Source organism: Entelurus aequoreus, linkage group LG01 (assembly GCF_033978785.1).
Source record: "Entelurus aequoreus isolate RoL-2023_Sb linkage group LG01, RoL_Eaeq_v1.1, whole genome shotgun sequence".
Taxonomy (NCBI): Eukaryota; Metazoa; Chordata; class Actinopteri; order Syngnathiformes; family Syngnathidae; genus Entelurus; species Entelurus aequoreus.
The window spans coordinates 88,483,723-88,508,614 of NC_084731.1; the positions used below are offsets into that span (position 1 = coordinate 88,483,723).

The 24,892-nt window shown below is 44.0% G+C and overlaps 16 non-coding genes across 16 annotated transcripts; all 16 read left to right on the top strand.

Annotated features, from left to right (window-relative positions):
- Positions 1-5,516: 5,516 nt before the first annotated feature.
- Positions 5,517-5,598, top strand: trnal-uag (transfer RNA leucine (anticodon UAG)). The gene has a single exon. It is a non-coding gene; the product is annotated as a tRNA-Leu (tRNA).
- Positions 5,599-6,517: 919 nt separating this feature from the next.
- On the top strand, positions 6,518-6,589 carry trnae-cuc (transfer RNA glutamic acid (anticodon CUC)). Its single transcript has one exon. It is a non-coding gene; the product is annotated as a tRNA-Glu (tRNA).
- A 2,033-nt stretch (positions 6,590-8,622) lies between these two features.
- On the top strand, positions 8,623-8,694 carry trnae-uuc (transfer RNA glutamic acid (anticodon UUC)). Its single transcript has one exon. It is a non-coding gene; the product is annotated as a tRNA-Glu (tRNA).
- Positions 8,695-9,731: 1,037 nt separating this feature from the next.
- trnal-uag (transfer RNA leucine (anticodon UAG)) lies at positions 9,732-9,813 on the top strand. Its single transcript has one exon. It is a non-coding gene; the product is annotated as a tRNA-Leu (tRNA).
- Positions 9,814-10,732: 919 nt separating this feature from the next.
- On the top strand, positions 10,733-10,804 carry trnae-cuc (transfer RNA glutamic acid (anticodon CUC)). Its single transcript has one exon. It is a non-coding gene; the product is annotated as a tRNA-Glu (tRNA).
- Positions 10,805-11,837: 1,033 nt separating this feature from the next.
- Positions 11,838-11,919, top strand: trnal-uag (transfer RNA leucine (anticodon UAG)). Its single transcript has one exon. It is a non-coding gene; the product is annotated as a tRNA-Leu (tRNA).
- Positions 11,920-12,839: 920 nt separating this feature from the next.
- Positions 12,840-12,911, top strand: trnae-cuc (transfer RNA glutamic acid (anticodon CUC)). Its single transcript has one exon. It is a non-coding gene; the product is annotated as a tRNA-Glu (tRNA).
- Positions 12,912-13,944: 1,033 nt separating this feature from the next.
- Positions 13,945-14,026, top strand: trnal-uag (transfer RNA leucine (anticodon UAG)). The gene has a single exon. It is a non-coding gene; the product is annotated as a tRNA-Leu (tRNA).
- Positions 14,027-14,945: 919 nt separating this feature from the next.
- On the top strand, positions 14,946-15,017 carry trnae-uuc (transfer RNA glutamic acid (anticodon UUC)). The gene has a single exon. It is a non-coding gene; the product is annotated as a tRNA-Glu (tRNA).
- A 1,033-nt stretch (positions 15,018-16,050) lies between these two features.
- trnal-uag (transfer RNA leucine (anticodon UAG)) lies at positions 16,051-16,132 on the top strand. The gene has a single exon. It is a non-coding gene; the product is annotated as a tRNA-Leu (tRNA).
- A 919-nt stretch (positions 16,133-17,051) lies between these two features.
- On the top strand, positions 17,052-17,123 carry trnae-uuc (transfer RNA glutamic acid (anticodon UUC)). Its single transcript has one exon. It is a non-coding gene; the product is annotated as a tRNA-Glu (tRNA).
- A 1,033-nt stretch (positions 17,124-18,156) lies between these two features.
- On the top strand, positions 18,157-18,238 carry trnal-uag (transfer RNA leucine (anticodon UAG)). Its single transcript has one exon. It is a non-coding gene; the product is annotated as a tRNA-Leu (tRNA).
- Positions 18,239-19,157: 919 nt separating this feature from the next.
- trnae-uuc (transfer RNA glutamic acid (anticodon UUC)) lies at positions 19,158-19,229 on the top strand. Its single transcript has one exon. It is a non-coding gene; the product is annotated as a tRNA-Glu (tRNA).
- Positions 19,230-20,261: 1,032 nt separating this feature from the next.
- On the top strand, positions 20,262-20,343 carry trnal-uag (transfer RNA leucine (anticodon UAG)). Its single transcript has one exon. It is a non-coding gene; the product is annotated as a tRNA-Leu (tRNA).
- A 919-nt stretch (positions 20,344-21,262) lies between these two features.
- Positions 21,263-21,334, top strand: trnae-cuc (transfer RNA glutamic acid (anticodon CUC)). The gene has a single exon. It is a non-coding gene; the product is annotated as a tRNA-Glu (tRNA).
- Positions 21,335-24,034: 2,700 nt separating this feature from the next.
- On the top strand, positions 24,035-24,116 carry trnal-uag (transfer RNA leucine (anticodon UAG)). The gene has a single exon. It is a non-coding gene; the product is annotated as a tRNA-Leu (tRNA).
- Positions 24,117-24,892: the final 776 nt, after the last annotated feature.

The following is a 24,892-nucleotide window of genomic DNA, read 5'->3' on the forward strand; positions in this document are numbered from 1 at the left end:
GTTAATGAGGTCATTAGAGACAACAATCTTAACGTCATTGGTCTTAGCGAAACCTGGCTCAAACCGGACAAATTTTTTGCGCTCAATGAGGCATCTCCTCCTAACTATACGAATGCGCATGTTGCCCGTCCTCTTAACCCTTGTATTATGTTAAGGGTCAATTTGACCCATTTCAGTTTTTGTGTTGATCAAAGTACTGGTTATCCTTTCTTTTTCTTGCTGACATTTGGTGACTTTTCCTCATCTAGGATCATGAACAGGTGTGTAAAATCTGGACACTTTGATGTGTAGTGGAATGTCTGTCTAGAGAGTTGTATACAAAGATGATGTTGTGGGTCATTTTGACCCAGACGCTTTGATGTGGGTAAACAGCTGTTCAGATCCAAAATAAACACGTCTCTATGATGTACTTTTTACTTTGATGTACAATTGTTTGTAGTTTGATTGCCTCTGAGACCCAGAGCCAGGTGTGTGAAGAGAGGGAACTTTCTCACACTTGTCTTCGTCACTGTTCTCATGTCATCTCTTTGACAAACTCACCAAAAATGAGCTCCAGAATGATGACATCTGAGGAGGCTTTATCCCTGATTTTTAACTGGGATAGTGATGTAGAGGAAGAGATTCCAGAAACAGAGGATTTTTCAGAGACAGAGGACAATGTTATTGCTGATCCAGATCGTCAATTTGCCTACGATGAGGAGGATTCAGAGGACGAGTCTGCCGTTGTTCCTCCAACAGATGAAAACCAAGGAATCCAGCAATCATTAACCACAGAGGGGACATGGGCATCTAAGTACGGTAATATAAAATGGTCAACGACACCGCACCCAAGCCGAGGCAGACTATCATCCTCCAATGTGATCAAAATGACTCCCGGTCCTACAAGATTTGCTGTCACTCGAGTTGATGAGATTCAATCAGCATTTCAGCTCTTCATATCCCCACCAATAGACAGGATCATACTGGAAATGACCAACTTGGAGGGGAGACGTGTGTTTCAAGAGAAATGGAAGCCACTGGATCAGACTGACTTGCATGCTTACATTGGAGTTCTGTTATTAGCTGGAGTGTACAGGTCAAAGGGAGAAGCCACTGCAAGTCTATAGAATGAAGAGAATGGAAGGCCAATCTTTCGTGCAACACAATGTCTTGGAGACATTCCACATGATATCTCGTATGATCCGCTTTGACAACCGCGACACCAGAGCTGGTCGACGTGAAAGAGACAAACTAGCTGCGATCAGAGATGTGTGGGATAAATGGGTTGAAAATGTACCTTTGTTGTACAATCCTGGTCCCCATGTTACTGTAGATGAGCGCCTTGTTCCATTCAGGGGCGCTGTCCTTTCCGACAGTACATGCCCAACAAGCCCGCCAAGTATGGCATCAAAATATGGGCAGCCTGTGATGCAAAATCCAGCTAAGCATGGAATATGCAAGTATACACTGGAAAGCTACCTGGAGGAACATCTGAGAAGAATCAGGGGATGTGTGTGGTGCACCACACCATCATGTGGAGAGCATTGAAAATGTTGAAGAAAATTTGGAGAACATTGAACATGTTGAAGTTCGCTGGGATGAAGTTAAAGTTGAAGTTAAAAGTATTTCTTAAATATAGTGTTGGAATTAAAAATGTATTGTATGTCACTTTTCTAAATGTTTATATAACCTAAAACAAAGTTGTTATTGGTTTAACCTGTTTTCTTGACTGTTTTGAGTGCATTTACACAGTACGGGTCAAAATGACCCGCAACATAATCAATGTCATTTTTTTTCAACATAATACAAGGGTTAAAAGGGGAGGGGGTGTCGCACTAATATACAATGAAAATTTCAACCTTACCCCTAACCTAAATAATAAATATAAATCGTTTGAGGTGCTTACTATGAGGTCTGTCACACCGCTACCTCTCGACCTGGCTGTTATCTACCGCCCCCCTGGGCCCTATTCGGACTTTATCAGTGAATTCTCAGAGTTCGTTGCTGATCTAGTGACGCACGCCGACAATATAATCATAATGGGGGACTTTAATATCCATATGAATACCCCATCGGACCCTCAGTGCGTGGCGCTCCAAACCATAATTGATAGCTGTGGTCTTACACAAATAATACATGAACCCACGCATCGCAACGGTAATACAATAGATCTAGTGCTTGTCAGGGGTGTCACCACCTCCAAAGTTATGATACTTCCATATACTAAAGTAATGTCCGATCATTACCTTATAAAATTTGAAGTTTTGACTCCTTGTCAACAAGCTAATAATAATAATAACTGCTATAGCGGCCGCAACATTAATGCTGCCACAACGATGACTCTTGCTGACTTACTGCCTTCGGTAATGGCACCATTCCCAAATTATGTCGGCTCTATTGATAACCTCACTAACAACTTTGACGATGCCTTGCGCGAAATTATTGATAGTATAGCACCGCTAAAGCAAAAAAGGGCCCCTAAAAGGCGCACCCCATGGTTTACAGAAGAAATTAGAGCTCATAAGTTATCATGTAGAAAACTGGAACGCAAATGGCGCGCGACTAAACTTGAGGTTTTCCATCAAGCATGGAGTGATAGTTTAATAACTTATAAACGCATGCTTACCTTAGCTAAAGCTAAATACTACTCAAATCTCATCCGCCTCAACAAAAACGATCCTAAATTTCTGTTTAGTACAGTAGCATCGCTAACCCAACAAGGGACTCCTCCCAGTAGCTCCACCCACTCGGCAGATGACTTTATGAATTTCTTTAATAAGAAAATTGAACTCATTAGAAAGGAGATTAAAGACAACGCATCCCAGCTACAACATAGGTTCTATTAACACAAATACGACTGTATATACGACGGACACTGCCCTCCAAAATAGTCTCTCTATTTTTGATGAAATAACATTAGAGGAATTATTACAGCGTGTAAGTGGGATAAAACAAACAACATGTTTACTTGACCCACTTCCTGGGAAACTTATCAAGGAACTGTTTGTATTATTAGGTCCATCAGTGTTAAATATTATAAACTTATCACTTTCCTCCGGCACTGTTCCCCTAGCATTCAAAAAAAGCGGTTATTCATCCTCTGCTCAAAAGACCTAACCTCGATCCTGACCTCATGGTAAACTACCGACCGGTCTCCCACCTTCCGTTTATTTCCAAAATTCTCGAAAAAATTGTTGCACAGCAGCTAAATGAACACTTAGTGACTAACAATCTCTGTGAACCTTTTCAATCCGGTTTCAGGGCAAATCACTCTAGGGAGACAGCCCTCGCAAAAATGACTAATGATCTATTGCTAACGATGGATGCTGATGCGTCATCTATGTTGCTGCTTCTTGATCTTAGCGCCGCTTTCGATACCGTCAATCATAATATTTTATTAGAGCGTATCAAAACACGTATTGGTATGTCAGACTTAGCCTTGTCTTGGTTTAACTCTTATCTTACTGACAGGATGCAGTGCGTCTCCCATAACAATGTGACCTCGGACTATGTCAAGGTAACGTGCGGAGTTCCCCAGGGTTCGTTTCTTGGCCCTGCACTCTTTAGTATTTACATGCTGCCGCTGGGTGACATCATACGCAAGTACGGTGTTAGCTTTCACTGTTATGCTGATGACACTCAACTCTACATGCCCCTAAAGCTGACCAACACGCCGGACTGTAGTCAGCTGGAGGCGTGTCTTAATGAAATTAAACAATGGATGTCCGCTAACTTTTTGCAACTCAACGCTAAGAAAACGGAAATGCTGATTATTGGTCCTGCTAGACACCGACATCTATTTAATAATACCACCTTAACATTTGACAACCAAACAATTAAACAAGGAGACTCGGTAAAGAATCTGGGTATTATCTTCGACCCAACTCTCTCGTTTGAGTCACACATTAAGAGTGTTACTAAAACGGCCTTCTTTCATCTCCGTAATATCGCTAAAATTCGTTCCATCTTGTCCACTAGCGACGCTGAGATCATTATTCATGCGTTCGTTACGTCTCGTCTCGATTACTGTAACGTATTATTTTCGGGCCTCCCTATGTCTAGCATGAAAAGATTACAGTTGGTACAAAATGCGGCTGCAAGGCTTTTGACAAAAAGAAGAAAGTTTGATCATATTACGCCTATACTGGCTCACTTGCACTGGCTTCCTGTGCACTTAAGATGCGACTTTAAGGTTTTACTACTTACGTATAAAATACTACACGGTTTAGCTCCAGCCTATCTCGCCGATTGTATTGTACCATATGTCCCGACAAGAAATCTGCGTTCAAAGAACTCCGGCTTATTAGTGATTCCCAGAGCCAAAAAAAAGTCTGCGGGCTATAGAGCGTTTTCTATTCGGGCTCCAGTACTCTGGAATGCCCTCCCGGTAACAGTTAGAGATGCTACCTCAGTAGAAGCATTTAAGTCCCATCTTAAAACTCCTTTGTATAATCTAGCCTTTAAATAGACCCCCCCTTTTTAGACCAGTTGATCTGCCGTTTCTTTTCTTCTCTCCTCTTCTCCCCTGTCCCTTGCGAGGGGGAGTTGCATAGGTCCGGTGGCCATGGATGAAGTGCTGGCTGTCCAGAGCCGGGACCCCGGGTGGACCACTAGCCTGTGCATCGGTTGGGGACATCTCTGCGCTGCTGACCCGTCTCCGCTCGGGATGGTTTCCTGTTGGCCCCGCTGTGGACTGGACTCCCGCTGATGTGTTGGATCCACTGTGGACTGGACTTTCACAATGTTATGTCAGACCATCTATCGACCTCTGGGTTATGGGCCCAGCACGCTTCCGCTGCGCCACTCTGCTAACTGTACATGCTTCCTAGCTTTATGGAGGTGTAGATTGAAACACCATCGCTTATGTTTTCCTGCTGAGAATCTTGTCTGTTTTCTGAGACGAAAATAATTTGTCCTTGTCAAATAGTACTAATGCACCCCAAAGTAGAGGCGTTTGTTTCTTCCGCAGAACTGCACTTCCAACAGTAGAGGTACCGACACTGTGGACTTAAAAAGAGTAAATGCTGACAAATTTGTCAGTAAGAAAAGGTTCAAATCCCTTCTAATCTTTTACATATATTCTTGGTTTCAAATTAATCCGCAATACTGAATTTGAGTCACTGACTCTAATAAACAATTTTTCCTTTTTGAAAACTTGTTATGCATCCTGATTTCGAGGAATGCAACAAACGGTAGTACAGTACTATGAAATCTGTAGGACTGTGCAGTATCTCCGGGTCCACGCTTCACAATTTTCAGAGAGGCATACTACTGCTCAAGGTTGAACAAGATGTTCACTGATGAAAATAAGAGGAACCAAAACCATCTCCCCGTCAGGGAATCGAACCCCGGTCTTCCGCGTGACAGGCGGAGATACTGTCCACTATACTAACGAGGACTGCTTTGTCCAGTGTTTTCTGAAGGACAAGCAAACGATCCAGGCTTGTCCCTGCAACGCCACAATCAAAGCGATGCCAAGTCATACGTTTGCCGTCTCATAATGCCGATAAATTGATCCTCTGAAACGGGTAGATGGAGGTTGTGTGGCAGAGTGGTCTAAGGCGCTGGATTTAGGCTCCAGTCTTTCAGGAGGCGTGGGTTCGAATCCCACCACTGCCATTTCTGTTCTGGTACTGCAATTGTATCTTTCTTGACCTAAGCAATAAGACCTGGCTTGGTCCTCATTTGGAATGCTCTGGAAAGCTTGTGGAAATCGGGCCAAAACATTAGCTTTGGAGTTCTTTACGCTAGGAATGTGATCAAAAAGAACACAACCAGGGGTGAGGATGTGCGCAGTAGTCCAAATACAACACAAAATGGGTGAAAGTGTAAATACGCCATGTTTTATCAACCTAAATCATTTTGTACGTATGCAGATTACGAAGGCTTTTGGTCTGACTTCCCCACACAGTTTTAAGGATGAAGCCCAAGGATAGTGAAAAAGGGTAGACTTTCCAAAAGAGAAGTGGATTCAGGAAGGTTCATGGCATCTGTGCCAGAAACAAAATTGTATTCATCTTCAACATCAATTATTCAATATATCAAAGGACAGTTTTGTTCCATTGACTTGGTATGGCTAAAAGGTGGACATGTATGTTTTTGTCAACCTGTCGTTTGAAGACCTGCGCCCCTACCTTAGACACTCAGGCCACTTGTATTTGTTCCTGTATTCGGATCACACCGCAGTGATAGCATGTATCGCTGGTCGGCACAGAGCGACTTGCAGGAGGGAGATGGCCTGTCTGGTGACATTGTGTGGAAACAACAACCTCACCCTCAACACGGACTACACCAAGGAGTCAATAGAGCACATGAGAAGGGAACGTCTGTACGCTCTTGTTAGAGTTGTATACTTTTTCCACCTCCAAGTCCATATTCCTGCAGCAGTTTCCTAAGACACAAAAGTTCCCGTTCAAAGACTTCAACCAATGACCGTTGCAAAACACATTTCTGACATTGTACAAGTGACGTGGTACGGGTGCTTCGTGCATCCGTCAAAAAAGCAGGCAGGAGGCAAGAGTCTGGGTAAGTTGGCAGCTCCCTGGTGGTCTAGTGGCTAGGATTCGGCGCTCTCACCGCCGCGGCCCGGGTTCGATTCCCGGTCAGGGAAACACGGTCTGACCTGTCTGGGAGCAGTCAATTTACAATTGATTTCCACGATTCTCTTGTTTATGCTCATTGGATGCAAATCATTAACATTGACATTTTCAAAAAAGGCAACAGGAAAATTGTTCAACTGTTCTTCAGCGTGGAAGTCTGCACAATGGGTGTTCTTATGATGTGAAAACAAAGAGTCCAAGTGGAACTTAGCGGATACCTTTCACGTAAAACACTCAAGATAGCAGAGGATAGTTTCGATCTATCGACCTCTGGGTTATGGGCCCAGCACGCTTCCGCTGCGCCACTCTGCTAACTGTACATGCTTCCTAGCTTTATGGAGGTGTAGATTGAAATACCATCGCTTATGTTTTCCTGGTGAGAATCTTGTCTGTTTTCTGAGACGAAAATAATTTGTCCTTGTCAAATAGTACTAATGCACCCCAAAGTAGAGGCGTTTGTTTCTTCCGCAGAACTGCACTTCCAACAGTAGAGGTACCGACACTGTGGACTTAAAAAGATGAAATGCTGACAAATTTGTCAGTAAGAAAAGGTTCAAATCCCTTCTAATCTTTTACATATATTCTTGGTTTCAAATCAATCCGCAATACTGAATTTGAGTCACTGACTCTAATACACAATTTTTCCTTTTTGAAAACTTGTTATGCATCCTGATTTCGAGGAATGCAACAAACGGTAGTACAGTACTATGATATCTGTAGGACTGTGCAGTATCTCCGGGTCCACGCTTCACAATTTTCAGAGAGGCATACTGTGGTCACTGCTCAAGGTTGAACAAGATGTTTACTGATGAAAATAAGAGGAAGCAAAACCATCTCCCCGTCAGGGAATCGAACCCTGGTCTTCCACGTGACAGGCGGAGATACTGTCCACTATACTAACGAGGACTGCGTTGTCCAGTGTTTTCTAAAGGACAAGCAAACGATCCAGGCTTGTCCCTGCAACGCCACAACCAAAGCGATGCCATGTCATACGTTTGCCGTCTCATAATGCCGATAAATTGATCCTCTGAAACGGGTAGACGGAGGTTGTGTGGCCGAGTGGTCTAAGCGCTGGATTTAGGCTTCAGTCTCTCAGGAGGCGTGGGTTAGAATCCCACCACTGCCATTTCTGTTCTGGTACTGCAATTGTATCTTTCCTGACCTAAGCAATAAGACCTGGCTTGGTCCTCATTTGGAATGCTCTGGAAAGCTTGTGGAAATCGGGCCAAAACATTAGCTGTGGAGTTCTTTACGCTAGGAATGTGATCAAAAAGAACACAACCAGGGGTGAGGATGTGCGCAGTAGTCCAAATACAACACAAAATGGGTGAAAGTGTAAATACGCAATGTTTTATCAACCTAAATCATTTTGTACGTATGCAGATTACAAAGGCTTTTGGTCTGACTTCCCCACACAGTTTTAAGGATGAAGCCCAAGGATAGTGAAAAAGGGTAGACTTTCCAAAAGAGAAGTGGATTCAGGAAGGTTCATGGCATCTGTGCCAGAAACAAAAATGTATTCATCTTCAACATCAATTATTCAATATATCAAAGGACAGTTTGTTCCATTGACTTGGTATGGCTAAAAGGTGGACATGTATGTTTTTGTCAACCTGTCGTTTGAAGACCTGCGCCCCTACCTTAGACACTCAGGCCACTTGTATTTGTTCCTGTATTCGGATCACACCGCAGTGATAGCATGTATCGCTGGTCGGCACAGAGCGACTTGCAGGAGGGAGATGGCCTGTCTGGTGACATTGTGTGGAAACAACAACCTCACCCTCAACACGGACTACACCAAGGAGTCAATAGAGCACATGAGAAGGGAACGTCTGTACGCTCTTGTTAGAGTTGTATACTTTTTCCACCTCCAAGTCCATATTCTTGCAGCCGTTTCCTAAGACACAAAAGTTCCCGCTCAAAGACTTCAACCAATGACCGTTGCCAAACACATTTCTGACTTTGTACAACTGACATGGTACGGGTGCTACGTGCATCCGTCAAAAAAGCAGGCAGGAGGCAAGAGTCTGGGAAAGTTGTCAGCTCCCTGGTGGTCTAGTGGCTAGGATTCGGCGCTTTCACCGCCGCGGCCCGGGTTCGATTCCCGGTCAGGGAAACACGGTTTGACCTGTCTGGGAGCAGTCAATTTACAATTGAATTCCACAATTCTCTTGTTTATGCTCATTGGATGCAAATCATTAACATTGACATTTTCAAAAAAGACAACAGGAAAATTGTTCAACTGTTCTTCAGCGTGTAAGTCTGCACAATGGCTGTTCTTATCATGATGTGAAAACAAAGAGTCCAAGTGGAAAATAGCGGATACCTTTCATGCAAAACACTCAAGATAGCAGAGGATAGTTTCGATCTATCGACCTCTGGGTTATGGGCCCAGCACGCTTCCGCTGCGCCACTCTGCTAACTGTACATGCTTCCTAGCTTTATGGAGGTGTAGATTTAAATACCATCGCTTATGTTTTCTTGGTGAGAATCTTATCTGTTTTCTGAGACGAAAATAATTTGTCCTTGTCAAATAGTACTAATGCACCCCAAAGTAGAGGCGTTTGTTTCTTCCGCAGAACTGCACTTCCAACAGTAGAGGTACCGACACTGTGGACTTAAAAAGATGAAATGCTGACAAATTTGTCAGTAAGAAAAGATTCAAATCCCTTCTAATCTTTTACATATATTCTTGGTTTCAAATCAATCCGCAATACTGAATTTGAGTCACTGACTCTAATACACAATTTTTCCTTTTTGAAAACTTGTTATGCATCCTGATTTCGAGGAATGCAACAAACGGTAGTACAGTACTATGATATCTGTAGGACTGTGTAGTATCTCCGGGTCCACGCTTCACAATTTTCAGAGAGGCATACTGTGGTCACTGCTCAAGGTTGAACAAGATGTTCACTGATGAAAATAAGAGGAACCAAAACCATCTCCCCGTCAGGGAATCGAACCCCGGTCTTCCACGTGACAGGCGGAGATACTGTCCACTATACTAACGAGGACTGCGTTGTCCAGTGTTTTCTAAAGGACAAGCTAACGATCCAGGCTTCTCCCTGCAACGCCACAACCAAAGAGATGCCATGTCATACGTTTGCCGTCTCATAATGCCGATAAATTGATCCTCTGAAACGGGTAGACGGAGGTTGTGTGGCCGAGTGGTCTAAGGTGCTGTATTTAGGCTCCAGTCTCTCAGGAGGCGTGGGTTCGAATCCCACCACTGCCATTTCTGTTCTGGTACTGCAATTGTATCTTTCCTGACCTAAGCAATAAGACCTGGCTTGGTCCTCATTTAGAATGCTCTGGAAAGCTTGTGGAAATCGGGCCAAAACATTAGCTTTGGAGTTCTTTACGCTAGGAATGTGATCAAAAAGAACACAACCAGGGGTGAGGATGTGCACAGTAGTCCAAATACAACACAAAATGGGTGAAAGCGTAAATACGCCATGTTTTATCAACCTAAATCATTTTGTACATATGCAGATTACGAAGGCTTTTGGTCTGACTTCCCCACACAGTTTTCAGGATGAAGCCCAAGGATAGTGAAAAAGGGTAGACTTTCCAAAAGAGAAGTGGATTCAGGAAGGTTCATGGCATCTGTGCCAGAAACAAAAATGTATTAATCTACAACATCAATTATTCAATATATCAAAGGACAGTTTTGTTCCAATGACTTGGTATGGCTAAAAGGAGGACATGTATGTTTTTGTCAACCTGTCGTTTGAAGACCTGCGCCCCTACCTTAGACACTCAGGCCACTTGTATTTGTTCCTGTATTCGGATCACACCGCAGTGATAGCATGTATCGCTGGTCGGCACGGAGCGACTTGCAGGAGGGAGATGGCCTGTCTGGTGACATTGTGTGGAAACAACAACCTCACCCTCAACACGGACTACACCAAGGAGTCAATAGAGCACATGAGAAGGGAACGTCTGTACGCTCTTGTTAGAGTTGTATACTTTTTCCACCTCCAAGTCCATATTCCTGCAGCAGTTTCCTAAGACACAAAAGTTCCCGCTCAAAGACTTCAACCAATGACCGTTGCAAAACACATTTCTGACTTTGTACAACTGACGTGGTACGGGTGCTTCGTGCATCCGTCAAAAAAAGAGGCAGGAGGCAAGAGTCTGGGTAAGTTGGCAGCTCCCTGGTGGTCTAGTGGCTAGGATTCGGCGCTCTCACCGCCGCGGCCCGGGTTCGATTCCCGGTCAGGGAAACACGGTCTAACCTGTCTGGGAGCAGTCAATTTACAATTGATTTCCACGATTCTCTTGTTTATGCTCATTGGATGCAAATCATTAACATTGACATTTTCAAAAAAGGCAACAGGAAAATTGTTCAACTGTTCTTCAGCGTGGAAGTCTGCACAATGGGTGTTCTTATGATGTGAAAACAAAGAGTCCAAGTGGAACTTAGCGGATACCTTTCACGTAAAACACTCAAGATAGCAGAGGATAGTTTCGATCTATCGACCTCTGGGTTATGGGCCCAGCACGCTTCCGCTGCGCCACTCTGCTAACTGTACATGCTTCCTAGCTTTATGGAGGTGTAGATTTAAATACCATCGCTTATGTTTTCCTGGTGAGAATCTTGTCTGTTTTCTGAGACGAAAATAATTTGTCCTTGTCAAATAGTACTAATGCACCCCAAAGTAGAGGCGTTTGTTTCTTCGCAGAACTGCCCTTCCAACAGTAGAGGTACCGACACTGTGGACTTAAAAAGATGAAATGCTGACAAATTTGTCAGTAAGAAAAGGTTCAAATCCCTTCTAATCTTTTACATATATTCTTGGTTTCAAATCAATCCGCAATACTGAATTTGAGTCACTGACTCTAATACACAATTTTTCCTTTTTGAAAACTTGTTATGCATCCTGATTTCGAGGAATGCAACAAACGGTAGTACAGTACTATGATATCTGTAGGACTGTGCAGTATCTCCGGGTCCACGCTTCACAATTTTCAGAGAGGCATACTGTGGTCACTGCTCAAGGTTGAACAAGATGTTCACTGATGAAAATAAGAGGAACCAAAATCATCTCCCCGTCAGGGAATCGAACCCCGGTCTTCCGCGTGACAGGCGGAGATACTGTCCACTATACTAACGAGGACTGCTTTGTCCAGTGTTTTCTAAAGGACAAGCAAACGATCCAGGCTTGTCCTTGCAACGCCACAACCAAAGCGATGCCAAGTCATACGTTTGCCGTCTCATAATGCCGATAAATTGATCCTCTGAAACGGGTAGACGGAGGTTGTGTGGCCGAGTGGTCTAAGGCGCTGGATTTAGGCTCCAGTCTCTCAGGAGGCGTGGGTTCGAATCCCACCACTGCCATTTCTGTTCTGGTACCGCAATTGTATCTTTCCTGACCTAAGCAATAAGACCTGGCTTGGTCCTCATTTGGAATGCTCTGGAAAGCTTGTGGAAATCGGGCCAAAACATTAGCTTTGGAGTTCTTTACGCTAGGAATGTGATCAAAAAGAACACAACCAGGGGTGAGGATATGCGCAGTAGTCCAAATACAACACAAAATGGGTGAAAGCGTAAATACGCCATGTTTTTATCAACCTAAATCATTTTGTACGTATGCAGATTACGAAGGCTTTTGGTCTGACTTCCCCACACAGTTTTAAGGATGAAGCCCAAGGATAGTGAAAAAGGGTAGACTTTCCAAAAGAGAAGTGGATTCAGGAAGGTTCATGGCATCTGTGCCAGAAACAAAAATGTATTCATCTTCAACATCAATTATTCAATATATCAAAGGACAGTTTTGTTCCATTGACTTGGTATGGCTAAAAGGTGGACATGTATGTTTTTGTCAACCTGTCGTTTGAAGACCTGCGCCCCTACCTTAGACACTCAGGCCACTTGTATTTGTTCCTGTATTCGGATCACACCGCAGTGATAGCATGTATCGCTGGTCGGCACGGAGCGACACACAGGAGGGAGATGGCCTGTCTGGTGACATTGTGTGGAAACAACAACCTCACCCTCAACACGGACTACACCAAGGAGTCAATAGAGCACATGAGAAGGGAACGTCTGTACGCTCTTGTTAGAGTTGTATACTTTTTCCACCTCCAAGTCCATATTCCTGCAGCAGTTTCCTAAGACACAAAAGTTCCCGCTCAAAGACTTCAACCAATGACCGTTGCAAAACACATTTCTGACTTTGTACAACTGACGTGGTACGGGTGCTTCGTGCATCCGTCAAAAAAGCAGGCAAGAGGCAAGAGTCTGGGTAAGTTGGCAGCTCCCTGGTGGTCTAGTGGCTAGGATTCGGCGCTCTCACCGCCGCGGCCCGGGTTCGATTCCCGGTCAGGGAAACACGGTCTAACCTGTCTGGGAGCAGTCAATTTACAATTGATTTCCACGATTCTCTTGTTTATGCTCATTGGATGCAAATCATTAACATTGACATTTTCAAAAAAGGCAACAGGAAAATTGTTCAACTGTTCTTCAGCGTGGAAGTCTGCACAATGGGTGTTCTTATGATGTGAAAACAAAGAGTCCAAGTGGAACTTAGGGGATACCTTTCACGTAAAACACTCAAGATAGCAGAGGATAGTTTCGATCTATCGACCTCTGGGTTATGGGCCCAGCACGCTTCCGCTGCGCCACTCTGCTAACTGTACATGCTTCCTAGCTTTATGGAGGTGTAGATTTAAATACCATCGCTTATGTTTTCCTGGTGAGAATCTTGTCTGTTTTCTGAGACGAAAATAATTTGTCCTTGTCAAATAGTACTAATGCACCCCAAAGTAGAGGCGTTTGTTTCTTCGCAGAACTGCACTTCCAACAGTAGAGGTACCGACACTGTGGACTTAAAAAGATGAAATGGTGACAAATTTGTCAGTAAGAAAAGGTTCAAATCCCTTCTAATCTTTTACATATATTCTTGGTTTCAAATCAATCCGCAATACTGAATTTGAGTCACTGACTCTAATACACAATTTTTCCTTTTTGAAAACTTGTTATGCATCCTGATTTCGAGGAATGCAACAAACGGTAGTACAGTACTATGATATCTGTAGGACTGTGCAGTATCTCCGGGTCCACGCTTCACAATTTTCAGAGAGGCATACTGTGGTCACTGCTCAAGGTTGAACAAGATGTTCACTGATGAAAATAAGAGGAACCAAAACCATCTCCCCGTCAGGGAATCGAACCCCGGTCTTCCGCGTGACAGGCGGAGATACTGTCCACTATACTAACGAGGACTGCGTTGTCCAGTGTTTTCTAAAGGACAAGCAAACGATCCAGGCTTGTCCCTGCAACGCCACAACCAAAGCGATGCCAAGTCATACGCTTGCCGTCTCATAATGCTGATAAATTGATCCTCTGAAACGGGTAGACGGAGGTTGTGTGGCCGAGTGGTCTAAGGCGCTGGATTTAGGCTCAGGTCTCTCAGGAGGCGTGGGTTCGAATCCCACCACTGCCATTTCTGTTCTGGTACTGCAATTGTATCTTTCCTGACCTAAGCAATAAGACCTGCCTTGGTCCTCATTTGGAATGCTCTGGAAAGCTTGTGGAAAGCGGGCCAAAACATTAGCTTTGGAGTTCTTTACGCTAGGAATGTGATCAAAAAGAACACAACCAGGGGTGAGGATGTGCGCAGTAGTCCAAATACAACACAAAATGGGTGAAAGTGTAAATACGCAATGTTTTATCAACCTAAATCATTTTGTACGTATGCAGATTACAAAGGCTTTTGGTCTGACTTCCCCACACAGTTTTAAGGATGAAGCCCAAGGATAGTGAAAAAGGGTAGACTTTCCAAAAGAGAAGTGGATTCAGGAAGGTTCATGGCATCTGTGCCAGAAAGAAAAATGTATTCATCTTCAACATCAATTATTCAATATATCAAAGGACAGTTTTGTTCCAATGACTTGGTATGGCTAAAAGGAGGACATGTATGTTTTTGTCAACCTGTCGTTTGAAGACCTGCGCCCCTACCTTAGACACTCAGGCCACTTGTATTTGTTCCTGTATTCGGATCACACCGCAGTGATAGCATGTATCGCTGGTCGGCACGGAGCGACACACAGGAGGGAGATGGCCTGTCTGGTGACATTGTGTGGAAACAACACCCTCACCCTCAACACGGACTACACCAAGGAGTCAATAGAGCACATGAGAAGGGAACGTCTGTACGCTCTTGTTAGAGTTGTATACTTTTTCCACCTCCAAGTCCATATTCCTGCAGCAGTTTCCTAAGACACAAAAGTTCCCGCTCAAAGACTTCAACCAATGACCGTTGCAAAACACATTTCTGACTTTGTACAACTGACGTGGTACGGGTGCTTCGTGCATCCGTCAAAAAAGCAGGCAGGAGGCAAGTGTCTGGGTAAGTTGGCAGCTCCCTGGTGGTCTAGTGGCTAGGATTCGGCGCTTTCACCGCCGCGGCCCGGGTTCGATTCCCGGTCAGGGAAACACGGTCTAACCTGTCTGGGAGCAGTCAATTTACAATTGATTTCCACGATTCTCTTGTTTATGCTCATTGGATGCAAATCATTAACATTGACATTTTCAAAAAAGGCAACAGGAAAATTGTTCAACTGTTCTTCAGCGTGGAAGTCTGCACAATGGGTGTTCTTATGATGTGAAAACAAAGAGTCCAAGTGGAACTTAGCGGATACCTTTCACGTAAAACACTCAAGATAGCAGAGGATAGTTTCGATCTATCGACCTCTGGGTTATGGGCCCAGCACGCTTCCGCTGCGCCACTCTGCTAACTGTACATGCTTCCTAGCTTTATGGAGGTGTAGATTTAAATACCATCGCTTATGTTTTCCTGGTGAGAATCTTGTCTGTTTTCTGAGACGAAAATAATTTGTCCTTGTCAAATAGTACTAATGCACCCCAAAGTAGAGGCGTTTGTTTCTTCGCAGAACTGCCCTTCCAACAGTAGAGGTACCGACACTGTGGACTTAAAAAGATGAAATGCTGACAAATTTGTCAGTAAGAAAAGGTTCAAATCCCTTCTAATCTTTTACATATATTCTTGGTTTCAAATCAATCCGCAATACTGAATTTGAGTCACTGACTCTAATACACAATTTTTCCTTTTTGAAAACTTGTTATGCATCCTGATTTCGAGGAATGCAACAAACGGTAGTACAGTACTATGATATCTGTAGGACTGTGCAGTATCTCCGGGTCCACGCTTCACAATTTTCAGAGAGGCATACTGTGGTCACTGCTCAAGGTTGAACAAGATGTTCACTGATGAAAATAAGAGGAACCAAAACCATCTCCCCGTCAGGGAATCGAACCCCGGTCTTCCGCATGACAGGCGGAGATACTGTCCACTATACTAACGAGGACTGCGTTGTCCAGTGTTTTCTAAAGGACAAGCAAACGATCCAGGCTTGTCCCTGCAACGCCACAACCAAAGCGATGCCAAGTCATACGCTTGCCGTCTCATAATGCCGATAAATTGATCCTCTGAAACGGGTAGACGGAGGTTGTGTGGCCGAGTGGTCTAAGGCGCTGGATTTAGGCTCCAGTCTCTCAGGAGGCGTGGGTTCGAATCCCACCACTGCCATTTCTGTTCTGGTACTGCAATTGTATCTTTCCTGACCTAAGCAATAAGACCTGCCTTGGTCCTCATTTGGAATGCTCTGGAAAGCTTGTGGAAAGCGGGCCAAAACATTAGCTTTGGAGTTCTTTACGCTAGGAATGTGATCAAAAAGAACACAACCAGGGGTGAGGATGTGCGCAGTAGTCCAAATACAACACAAAATGGGTGAAAGTGTAAATACGCAATGTTTTATCAACCTAAATCATTTTGTACGTATGCAGATTACAAAGGCTTTTGGTCTGACTTCCCCACACAGTTTTAAGGATGAAGCCCAAGGATAGTGAAAAAGGGTAGACTTTCCAAAAGAGAAGTGGATTCAGGAAGGTTCATGGCATCTGTGCCAGAAAGAAAAATGTATTCATCTTCAACATCAATTATTCAATATATCAAAGGACAGTTTTGTTCCAATGACTTGGTATGGCTAAAAGGAAGACATGTATGTTTTTGTCAACCTGTCGTTTGAAGACCTGCGCCCCTACCTTAGACACTCAGGCCACTTGTATTTGTTCCTGTATTCGGATCACACCGCAGTGATAGCATGTATCGCTGGTCGGCACGGAGCGACACACAGGAGGGAGATGGCCTGTCTGGTGACATTGTGTGGAAACAACACCCTCACCCTCAACACGGACTACACCAAGGAGTCAATAGAGCACATGAGAAGGGAACGTCTGTACGCTCTTGTTAGAGTTGTATACTTTTTCCACCTCCAAGTCCATATTCCTGCAGCAGTTTCCTAAGACACAAAAGTTCCCGCTCAAAGACTTCAACCAATGACCGTTGCAAAACACATTTCTGACTTTGTACAACTGACGTGGTACGGGTGCTTCGTGCATCCGTCAAAAAAGCAGGCAGGAGGCAAGTGTCTGGGTAAGTTGTCAGCTCCCTGGTGGTCTAGTGGCTAGGATTCGGCGCTTTCACCGCCGCGGCCCGGGTTCGATTCCCGGTCAGGGAAACACGGTCTAACCTGTCTGGGAGCAGTCAATTTACAATTGATTTCCACGATTCTCTTGTTTATGCTCATTGGATGCAAATCATTAACATTGACATTTTCAAAAAAGGCAACAGGAAAATTGTTCAACTGTTCTTCAGCGTGGAAGTCTGCACAATGGGTGTTCTTATGATGTGAAAACAAAGAGTCCAAGTGGAACTTAGCGGATACCTTTCACGTAAAACACTCAAGATAGCAGAGGATAGTTTCGATCTATCGACCTCTGGGTTATGGGCCCAGCACGCTTCCGCTGCGCCACTCTGCTAACTGTACATGCTTCCTAGCTTTATGGAGGTGTAGATTTAAATACCATCGCTTATGTTTTCCTGGTGAGAATCTTGTCTGTTTTCTGAGACGAAAATAATTTGTCCTTGTCAAATAGTACTAATGCACCCCAAAGTAGAGGCGTTTGTTTCTTCGCAGAACTGCACTTCCAACAGTAGAGGTACCGACACTGTGGACTTAAAAAGATGAAATGCTGACAAATTTGTCAGTAAGAAAAGGTTCAAATCCCTTCTAATCTTTTACATATATTCTTGGTTTCAAATCAATCCGCAATACTGAATTTGAGTCACTGACTCTAATACACAATTTTTCCTTTTTGAAAACTTGTTATGCATCCTGATTTCGAGGAATGCAACAAACGGTAGTACAGTACTATGATATCTGTAGGACTGTGCAGTATCTCCGGGTCCACGCTTCACAATTTTCAGAGAGGCATACTGTGGTCACTGCTCAAGGTTGAACAAGATGTTCACTGATGAAAATAAGAGGAACCAAAACCATCTCCCCGTCAGGGAATCGAACCCCGGTCTTCCGCGTGACAGGCGGAGATACTGTCCACTATACTAACGAGGACTGCGTTGTCCAGTGTTTTCTAAAGGACAAGCAAACGATCCAGGCTTGTCCCTGCAACGCCACAACCAAAGCGATGCCAAGTCATACGCTTGCCGTCTCATAATGCTGATAAATTGATCCTCTGAAACGGGTAGACGGAGGTTGTGTGGCCGAGAGGTCTAAGGCGCTGGATTTAGGCTCCAGTCTCTCAGGAGGAGTGGGTTCGAATCCCACCACTGCCATTTCTGTTCTGGTACTGCAATTGTATCTTTCCTGACCTAAGCAATAAGACCTGGCTTGGTCCTCATTTGGAATGCTCTGGAAAGCTTGTGGAAATCGGGCCAAAACATTAGCTTTGGAGTTCTTTACGATAGGAATGTGATCAAAAAGAACACAACCAGGGGTGAGGATGTGCGCAGTAGTCCAAATACAACACAAAATGGGTGAAAGTGTAAATACGCCATGTTTTATCAACCTAAATAATTTTGTACGTATGCAGATTACGAAGGCTTTTGGTCTGACTTCCCCACACAGTTTTAAGGATGAAGCCCAAGGATAGTGAAAAAGGGTAGACTTTCCAAAAGAGAAGTGGATTCAGGAAGGTTCATGGCATCTGTGCCAGAAACAAAAATGTATTCATCTTCAACATCAATTATTCAATATATCAAAGGACAGTTTTGTTCCAATGACTTGGTATGGCTAAAAGGAGGACATGTATGTTTTTGTCAACCTGTCGTTTGAAGACCTGCGCCCCTACCTTAGACACTCAGGCCACTTGTATTTGTTCCTGTACTCGGATCACACCGCAGTGATAGCATGTATCGCTGGTCGGCACGGAGCGACTTGCAGGAGGGAGATGGCCTGTCTGGTGACATTGTGTGGAAACAACAACCTCACCCTCAACACGGACTACACCAAGGAGTCAATAGAGCACATGAGAAGGGAACGTCTGTACGCTCTTGTTAGAGTTGTATACTTTTTCCACCTCCAAGTCCATATTCCTGCAGCAGTTTCCTAAGACACAAAAGTTCCCGCTCAAAGACTTCAACCAATGACCGTTGCCAAACACATTTCTGACTTTGTACAACTGACATGGTACGGGTGCTACGTGCATCCGTCAAAAAAGCAGGCAGGAGGCAAGAGTCTGGGAAAGTTGTCAGCTCCCTGGTGGTCTAGTGGCTAGGATTTGGCGCTTTCACCGCCGCGGCCCGGGTTCGATTCCCGGTCAGGGAAACACGGTTTGACCTGTCTGGGAGCAGTCAATTTACAATTGAATTCCACAATTTTCTTGTTTATGCTCATTGGATGCGAATCATTAACATTGACATTTTCAAAAAAGACAACAGGAAAATTGTTCAACTGTTCTTCAGCGTGGAAGTCTGCACAATGGCTGTTCTTATCATGATGTGAAAACAAAGATTCCAAGTGGAAATTAGCGAATACCTTTCTAAACACTCAAGATAGCAGAGGATAGTTTCGATCTATCGACCTCTGGGTTATGGGCCCAGCACGCTTCCGCTGCGCCACTCTGCTAACTGTACATGCGTCCTAGCTTTATGGAGGTGTAGATTTAAATACCATCGCTTATGTTTTCCTGGTGAGAATCTTGTCTGTTTTCTGAGATGAAAATAATTTGTCCTTGTCAAATAGTACTAATGCACCCCAAAGTAGAGGCGTTTGTTTCTTCCGCAGAACTGCACTTCCAACAGTAGAGGTACCGACACTGTGGACTTAAAAAGATGAAATGCTGACAAATTTGTCAGTAAGAAAAGGTTCAAACCCTTCTAATCTTTTACATATATTCTTGGTTTCAAATCAATCCGCAATACTGAATTTGAGTCACTGACTCTAATACACAATTTTTCCTTTTTGAAAACTTGTTATGCATCCTGATTTCGAGGAATGCAACAAACGGTAGTACAGTACTATGATATCTGTAGGACTGTGCAGTATCTCCGGGTCCACGCTTCACAATTTTCAGAGAGGCATACTGTGGTCACTGCTCAAGGTTGAACAAGATGTTCACTGATGAAAATAAGAGGAACCAAAACCATCTCCCCGTCAGGGAATCGAACCCCGGTCTTCCGCGTGACAGGCGGAGATACTGTCCACTATACTAACGAGGACTGCGTTGTCCAGTGTTTTCTAAAGGACAAGCAAACGATCCAGGCTTGTCCCTGCAACGCCACATTCAAAGCGATGCCAAGTCATACGCTTGCCGTCTCATAATGCCGATAAATTGATCCTCTGAAACGGGTAGACGGAGGTCGTGTGGCCGAGTGGTCTAAGGCGCTGGATTTAGGCTCCAGTCTCTCAGGAGGCGTGGGTTCGAATCCCACCACTGCCATTTCTGTTCTGGTACTGCAATTGTATCTTTCCTGACCTAAGCAATAAGACCTGGCTTGGTCCTCATTTGGAATGCTCTGGAAAGCTTGTGGAAATCGGGCCAAAACATTAGCTTTGGAGTTCTTTACGCTAGGAATGTGATCAAAAAGAACACAACCAGGGGTGAGGATGTGCGCAGTAGTCCAAATACAACACAAAATGGGTGAAAGTGTAAATACGCCATGTTTTATCAACCTAATTCATTTTGTACGTATGCAGATTACAAAGGCTTTTGGTCTGACTTCCCCACACAGTTTTAAGGATGAAGCCCAAGGATAGTGAAAAAGGGTAGACTTTCCAAAAGAGAAGTGGATTCAGGAAGGTTCATGGCATCTGTGCCAGAAACAAAAATGTATTCATCTTCAACATCAATTATTCAATATATCAAAGGACAGTTTTGTTCCAATGACTTGGTATGGCTAAAAGGAGGACATGTATGTTTTTGTCAACCTGTCGTTTGAAGACCTGCGCCCCTACCTTAGACACTCAGGCCACTTGTATTTGTTCCTGTATTCGGATCACACCGCAGTGATAGCATGTATCGCTGGTCGGCACGGAGCGACTTGCAGGAGGGAGATGGCCTGTCTGGTGACATTGTGTGGAAACAACAACCTCACCCTCAACACGGACTACACCAAGGAGTCAATAGAGCACATGAGAAGGGAACGTCTGTACGCTCTTGTTAGAGTTGTATACTTTTTCCACCTCCAAATCCATATTCCTGCAGCAGTTTCCTAAGACACAAAAGTTCCCGCTCAAAGACTTCAACCAATGACCGTTGCCAAACACATTTCTGACTTTGTACAACTGACATGGTACGGGTGTTACGTGCATCCGTCAAAAAAGCAGGCAGGAGGCAAGAGTCTGGGAAAGTTGTCAGCTCCCTGGTGGTCTAGTGGCTAGGATTCGGCGCTCTCACCGCCGCGGCCCGGGTTCGATTCCCGGTCAGGGAAACACGGTCTAACCTGTCTGGGAGCAGTCAATTTACAATTGATTTCCACGATTCTCTTGTTTATGCTCATTGGATGCAAATCATTAACATTGACATTGGCAACGTTGACAAAGGCAACAGGAAAATTGTTCAACTGTTCTTCAGCGTGGAAGTCTGCACAATGGGTGTTCTTATGATGTGAAAACAAAGAGTCCAAGTGGAACTTAGCGGATACCTTTCACGTAAAACACTCAAGATAGCAGAGGATAGTTTCGATCTATCGACCTCTGGGTTATGGACAAAGCACGCTTCCGCTGCGCCACTCTGCTAACTGTACATGCTTCCTAGCTTTATGGAGGTGTAGATTGAAATACCATCGCTTATGTTTTCCTGGGGAGAATCTTGTCTGTTTTCTGAGACGAAAATAATTTGTCCTTGTCAAATAGTACTAATGCACCCCAAAGTAGAGGCGTTTGTTTCTTCCGCAGAACTGCACTTCCAACAGTAGAGGTACCGACACTGTGGACTTAAAAAGATGAAATGCTGACAAATTTGGCAGTAAGAAAAGGTTCAAATCCCTTCTAATCTTTTACATATATTCTTGGTTTCAAATCAATCCGCAATACTGAATTTGAGTCACTGACTCTAATACACAATTTTTCCTTTTTGAAAACTTGTTATGCATCCTGATTTCGAGGAATGCAACAAACGGTAGTACAGTACTATGATATCTGTAGGACTGTGCAGTGTCTCCGGGTCCACGCTTCACAATTATCAGAGAGGCATACTGTGGTCACTGCTCAAGGTTGAACAAGATGTTCACTGATGAAAATAAGAGGAACCAAAACCATCTCCCCGTCAGGGAATCGAACCCCGGTCTTCCGCGTGACAGGCGGAGATACTGTCCACTATACTAACGAGGACTGCGTTGTCCAGTGTTTTCTAAAGGACAAGCAAACAATCCAGGCTTGTCCCTGCAATGCCACAACCAAAGCGATGCCATGTCATACGTTTGCCGTCTCATAATGCCGATAAATTGATCCTCTGAAACGGGTAGACGGAATTAAATTAAATAGACGGAATTCAAGGTAAGCAGAACCTTTCTTTTTAGATAAAATCTGCGTTAGGAGTCTGTCCTGAAGTCTGCAAGTCAAACACTGTTTTTTAATCCCAGGCACAGATTGGTGATTTTGATAGATTGATTGCATTTTTGCCGAGCCTGCCATTGCATTAAAATTGTAAATAAGTGGTCAACTCAGGCCATTGTGTCTCGATTACCGTGACGGGCAGTTTCATTGACGAGTGAACTAATAGTTGGGTGTAGCTTTCCCTGGGTATTTGGTCGTCCCTTAATGAGTACGGGTTTCAAGATCCCAGTGACGATAATAGGGCACTGAAACGTACGGAAAAGGCTGGAGGCCATTTGTAAAAGGTACAATAAAGACTCCCGGGTTGGAAGATCCCAGTGCGATAAGGGCACTAGAATTAAGAAAATATAGACACATGGCCTTGGAGTGTGAAAAACAGAAATGTGATGGCAGCGGGGGAGGAATGTGATTAATCATTACTGTGTAATGATCAATTGAATGGACGGTTGTCAAGAATGGAACTAGCAGGTAGAGGGAAAAAAAAGGAGAACGTTCCTTGAAAGGGTTAAGGGGGAGTTTACAATACTCGAAAAGTCGTGAACTCAAACGTCTGGTAAAATAAAATTAAAAATTAAAAAAAAGTAACTGGAAGTTTTATGGTAAAGTGAAACGCAGAGAGTGTGCTGCTGAGTGTGAGTGTGTGTGTGCGGGAGTGGTTACGCGTGCTCGTGTGTGTGTGTGCTGCTGAGTGTGTGCGGGAGTGCTTACGCGTGCTCGTGTGTGTGTGTGCTGCTGAGTGTGTGTGTGTTTGTGTGTGTGTGTGTGTGTGTGTGCGCGCTGGTGAAAATGGAACACTCAGGGAGAGAATTTAAGAGTTTGGCGTATGATAAAAGTAAACGGGGATTACGTGGAAAAACGAAATGCAGAAAAAGAAACGCTGATTAATGACAGAATGAACTAATTGTTTTTTTGTCTAAAACACTCAAGATAGCAGAGGACAGTTTCGATCTATCGACCTCTGGGTTATGGGCCCAGCACGCTTCCGCTGCGCCACTCTGCTAACTGTACATGCTTCCTAGCTTTATGGAGGTGTAGATTTAAATACCATCGCTTATGTTTTCCTGGGGAGAATCTTGTCTGTTTTCTGAGACGAAAATAATTCTTCCTTGTCAAATAGTACTAATGCACCCCAAAGTAGAGGCGTTTGTTTCTTCCGCAGAACTGCACTTCCAACAGTAGAGGTACCGAAACTGTGGACTTAAAAAGATGAAATGCTGACAAATTTGTCAGTAAGAAAAGGTTCAAATCCCTTCTAATCTTTTACATATATTCTTGGTTTCAAATCAATCCGCAATACTGAATTTGAGTCACTGACTCTAATACACAATTTTTCATTTTTGAAAACTTGTTATGCATCCTGATTTCGAGGAATGCAACAAACGGTAGTACAGTACTATGATATCTGTAGGACTGTGCAGTATCTCCGCAACGAGGACTGCGTTGTCCAGTGTTTTCTAAAGGACAAGCAAACGATCCAGGCTTGTCCCTGCAACGCCACAACCAAAGAGATGCCATGTCATACGTTTGCCGTCTCATAATGCCGATAAATTGATCCTCTGAAACGGGTAGACGGAGGTTGTGTGGCCGAGTGGTCTAAGGCGCTGGATTTAGGCTCCAGTCTCTCAGGAGGCGTGGGTTCGAATCCCACCACTGCCATTTCTGTTCTGGTACTGCAATTGTATCTGTCCTGACCTAAGCAATAAGACCTGCCTTGGTCCTCATTTGGAATGCTCTGGAAAGCTTGTGGAAATCGGGCCAAAACATTAGCTTTGGAGTTCTTTACGCTAGGAATGTGATCAAAAAGAACACAACCAGGGGTGAGGATGTGCGCAGTAGTCCAAATACAACACAAAATGGGTGAAAGTGTAAATACGCAATGTTTTATCAACCTAAATCATTTTGTACGTATGCAGATTACAAAGGCTTTTGGTCTGACTTCCCCACACAGTTTTAAGGATGAAGCCCAAGGATAGTGAAAAAGGGTAGACTTTCCAAAAGAGAAGTGGATTCAGGAAGGTTCATGGCATCTGTGCCAGAAACAAAAATGTATTCATCTTCAACATCAATTATTCAATATATCAAAGGACAGTTTTGTTCCATTGACTTGGTATGGCTAAAAGGTGGACATGTATGTTTTTGTCAACCTGTCGTTTGAAGACCTGCGCCCCTACCTTAGACACTCAGGCCACTTGTATTTGTTCCTGTATTCGGATCACACCGCAGTGATAGCATGTATCGCTGGTCGGCACGGAGCGACACACAGGAGGGAGATGGCCTGTCTGGTGACATTGTGTGGAAACAACAACCTCACCCTCAACACGGACTACACCAAGGAGTCAATAGAGCACATGAGAAGGGAACGTCTGTACGCTCTTGTTAGAGTTGTATACTTTTTCCACCTCCAAGTCCATATTCCTGCAGCAGTTTCCTAA